Genomic DNA, 5,101 nt, shown 5'->3' with positions numbered 1-5,101 from the left:
ATTYATCCAGGAATCCCAACTGAAATGACTTGCACTGGACAGTGTCCATTTCATTCATGTCCTGTTTCTTCCCTCCCGTCTTGTTGTGTGTGCGCTTTGTTCACAACCGTAAGAGGAAGAGAAAATCCCGGCCCAGTCACAATGCATCAAGATCAGGGGGAGAGAGAGAGAGAGAGGGCCTGCCTAGTCAGACTGCAGCCTATACCGGGGGGAGGTATCCATAAAAAAGCATAAGGTCATTGTCTTGATGTCTATTGTGACTCACCGGAGAGCTCACCGGCATTGGATGGTGTTGGGCGCTCGCAGAACAGGCAAGAGAAGGATTATGCCTGTGCCTATTGCATAAAACTGTTCATTTAAGATCCTCTTGACTTTTCTTTAGCGGATTTCATGTACATTCTGAGACAATGGAAAGGGCTGCTAATCTCGCTGCTACAGCTAAATCCATGACAATGCTGAATAATACAAGCAGGCTAAATTCTACCATGTTAGAGCAGGTCTAAGCCCATCACTTCTGTACTGGAATTACAACAGAGATGCGTCATGTCAACAGGATCCGGTTGAGACTGTCTTGTCTTTCCCCCCAGAACAATGGCAGCTTAAACCAACCTCAGTGTACCCCTGTTTGAGTACATGTTCAAATGAACCTCCTGTTAATGGAAAAAGGCATGCATACCGCACCACAATGGGCTTGTGCCTGGAAAGCTAAGAACAAGTCCTTCTACTGTGTGCTCCTTTAAAGTGTTCTTCTTTGTTCAGTCCGAGAATGAACATTATGTTTTCGATTGAGAAATCGACTCCATATTTGGGGTTTTTAAATGTGTTTTTGTAGGAAATCTGGAGCGTTGATTGTACCTGACTATGATGGTTGTGTCATCATCTGCATCCAGCATTTCAGCCATTTTCTAATATAAGCCCTTTACATCTTGGTTCATTATTTCTACAAATCAAACAAATACAACGTCAGATCATCTGCTGATAACTGTATGAATGAATGAATGACATTTTATGAAGTAATTCAATTAATGAATTAATGACATTGTCACGCCCTGACCTTAGAGATCATTTTTATGTCTCTATTTTGATTGGTCAGGGCGTGAGTTTTTGTGGGCATTCTATGTTTTGTTCTGTGTGTTGTATTTCTATGTGTTTGGACTGGTATGGTTCCCAATCAGAGGTAGCTGTCAATCGTTGGCTCTGATTGAGAACCATACTTAGGTAGCCTGTTCCCACCTGTGTTTGTGGGTAGTTGTTTTCTGTTTTGTGTATTGCAYCTTGCAGAACTGTTCGTTTGTCGTTTTTTTTGTTTTTTTGTTCTAGTATTCGTATTTATTAAAAGGATTATGAATACTTACCACGCTGCACCTTGGTCTTCACCTTCTCCCGACGACAGCCGTTACAGACATGTTAAGAATGAATTATTTATGTTTTATGAATTAAATAATGAATGACATTTTATGAATGAACGAATTAGTTTCATTCTCTATTTCTCCGAGGTCACAATAGTTACATAGGCTTTCCTCTTCCATTTCACCACAATACCGACCTGTTTCAATACGCAGAGGCAATATCCCTGATCTTACCTTTTTCAATACGCAGAGACAATATCCCTGATCTTACCTGTTTCAATACACAGAGACAATATCCCTGATCATGACCTGTTTCATACACAGAGGCAAATCCCTGATCTACCTGTTTCAATACAGAGACAATATCCCTGATCTACCTGTTTCAATACACAGAGACAATATCCCTGATCTGACCTGTTTCAATAGCAGAAGGCAATATCCCTGATCTGACCTGTTTCAATACACAGAGCAAATATCCCTGATCTGACCTGTTTCAATACACAGAGACAATATCCCTGATCTGACCTTTCAATACACAGAGACAATATCCCTGATCTTACCTGTTTCCAATAACACAGATGGACAATATCCCTGATCTGACCTGTTTCAATACACAGAGGACAATATCCCTGATCTGACCTGTTTCAATACACAGAGCAATATCCTGATCGACCTGTTTCAATACAGAGACAATATCCCTGATCTTACCTGTTCAATACACAGAGGACAATATCCCTGATCTGACCTGTTTCAATAGCAGAGGCAATATCCCTGATCTGACCTCTTGTTCCAATACACAGAGACAATATCCCTGATCTGACCTGTTTCAATACACAGAAACAATATCCCTGATCTACCTGTTTCAATACACAGAGACAATATCCCTGATCTGACCTGTTTCAATACACAGAGACAATATCCCTGATCTTACCTGTTTCAATACACAGAGGCAATATCCCTAACTACTGACCTGTTTCAATACACAGAGACAATATCCCTGATCTGACCTGTTTCAATACACAGAGGCAATATCCCTGATCTTACCTGTTTCAATACGCAGAGACAATATCCCTGATCTGACCTGTTTCAATACGCAGAGACAATATCCCTGATCTGACCTGTTTCAATACACAGAGACAATATCCTTGATCTGACCTGTGCACTGTATTACTTCAACTCACAATGGCACACTTCTTCTCCAACTCTTACTAAATACACTAATAGAATATGCATATACGTATGTGTGCTTGAAATGATATTCAAATTGTCAAGGCTGGTAAATATTCAAACATTCTCCTTTATGGAGTAATAGCGGTTGGTCAGGCATGGAACAAAGTTTCTACAAAGGTAATGAAAAAGGCGCAGTAATATGCCTTATATGTTGCTTGTCGTCATTTGATGGGATTGAGTATTACAAATCCATTGATGTTAAAAGGCAGTGATATCCTAAAGATGAAATGGCTTCCCTGTTCATAGCCATGTTTCATTATAACATGCATATTACTTACCCCCCAAGAGCATGGTTTTGATAGGCATGGGGGTGGGGGGGGACTATTGACATGGCTCTGTGTCTGGTGCCTGTCATTTGAAGAGAGAGAGCAAGGAAAGCCGGAGCGAAATGAAACTGACCAATGATACGTGACCTTCGTCAATGAAAATGACCAATTGTACGTGAACTTCGTCAATGTGTGAGCCATCTCTTGGACCATCAGCAGTAAATGTATTTACATAGTCCTGCGCGTCAGAAACTGGCTGGCAAATGACTGATCTTTTTCACCTCACTTTAATGAACCGAGAACTATTGTGATGAATAATGGCATATATTTAATTCCAGCTCATCTTCTGTGCTGACCTCTGCCATCCCGCTGCGCCTTTGGTTGGTTTCCTGCACCAGCACTGGGTCAAAGTCATTTCGGTCATGTTCATTTCCTGTGGAAACTAAGCCAGGCGAGAGCGAGAAAGAGGGAGAAGGAAGGTGGGAGTGGTGGTGGGGCAGGTTGGTGGAGGTCAGTGGTTATTAGAAGCATATGAAGTGAAAAGATCATTTTGAAAGCCACACTGTTGAGACTGGCCAGTCAGAGTCAGCGCCCTGCTACCTGATAAGCCTGGCCGGTCGGTCCGTTCACATGAGCGCGGCTCAACGGGGCCCAGCAGAAATCAGGGGCCTAATTAGCATGCAGCGAAAGGTCATGCCAGGCAATCTCTTAAATACGATTGGCATATGTTACTTGTGTTCAAAGGGAACTAATGAGAAAATGTACAAGTGAAAAGTACCTGGAATTTCAAAGTCAATACCCCTCTAAAGCTCTGGGGTCGATGGCCAGGAGAACCCGGTCGGTTTGGGCCGAGTGGAGGCAGACAGGGAAAATAACTTAACCCGTGTCCCATTGACTTCTTATTAGCAATCGCTGACCTATGGGCATCAAAGCTGCTCTGCTAGGATTTATGGGAATCCAGCACCTCAAGGGGTCTTTCTCTTAAACAGGTACACCCCACTGCGCTGCTTTCTTAACCACAAATTATTCTCCTGGCCTTGGATATTTCACAGAGTATATCCCTAATCTAAATTGTTTTACTTGTATTACTCAGTCGGGCTAAATTAAGAGGGGTGCGTTAAATCATATTTTTCACACAAGGATCACATTTATATTAGAGGGAGAGGATCAAAGCTCAGCCAAATTTAAATGTGTAGTTAGTATGTTTGCTTAGGACCTCTACTTTGCCACTACCCACCCACCAACAGTTCAGATGGCTTCTATCTGTAGGCCACCAACAGTTCTGTGGGCTTCTATCTGTAGGCCACCAACAGATTGATGTATGGTGTGTTGATGTGTGTGCGGTTGCGTGGCTAGTTTGTTTGTTGATGGGTGTTGTTGATGTAGTGTTTATGTGTGACTGTTTATTATGTTGTGTAGTTTAGATGATGTTGATTTGTAGTGTGATGTTTTCATTGTTTATGTTGTTTTGATGTAATTTTTGATGTAATGTTAGATGTTGTTTAGTATGTATATATGTTTATGTAATGTTTTAGTATGTTAGATGTAATGCTAGATGTTTTAGTGTTGCTTTGTTATGTTGTGTTTGTTAGATGTACATGTTATGTTAGGTATGTATGTTAGTGTGATGTTAGCTGTTGTTGATGTTGTTTAATTAAGTTTAGTATTGTTAATGTATGTTAGATTGTAATGTTAGATGTGTGATATGATATAATATATAATGTTAAATTATTGCTAGATGTACTGTAGATGTAATGTTAGATGTAATGTTTAATATGATGTTAGATGTAATGTTAAGATGTAATGTTAGATGTAATGTTAGATATAATATGTTATATAGGTGTAATGTTAGGTGTAATACTGGATATAAGATATAATGTTAGATGTAATGTTATATGTAATGTTATATGTTAGATGTAATATATGTTAAGATGTAATGTTAGATGTAATGTTTAATATAATGCTAGATATATATGTAATGTTAGGTGTAATGTTAGGTGTAATATGGATGTAAGATATAATGCTAGATGTAATGTTAGATGTAATGTTTAATATAATGCTAGATGTATTGTTTTGATGTAAGATTATAACTAGATGTAATGTTGAAGTAAATGTTAGATGTAATGTTAGATCTAGATGTAATGTTAGATGTAGTGGTTAGATGTAATGTTAGATGATATATGTTAGTGTTAGATGTAAGATGTGGCGTTAGATGTGGGCGTCTAGATGTTAGATTAATGTTAGAGTGAGATCCTA

The sequence above is a fragment of the Salvelinus sp. IW2-2015 genome, unplaced genomic scaffold, assembly GCF_002910315.2.
Source record: "Salvelinus sp. IW2-2015 unplaced genomic scaffold, ASM291031v2 Un_scaffold1099, whole genome shotgun sequence".
In the NCBI taxonomy this organism is placed as follows: Eukaryota; Metazoa; Chordata; class Actinopteri; order Salmoniformes; family Salmonidae; genus Salvelinus; species Salvelinus sp. IW2-2015.
Note: the sequence above shows the minus strand (reverse complement) of the source record.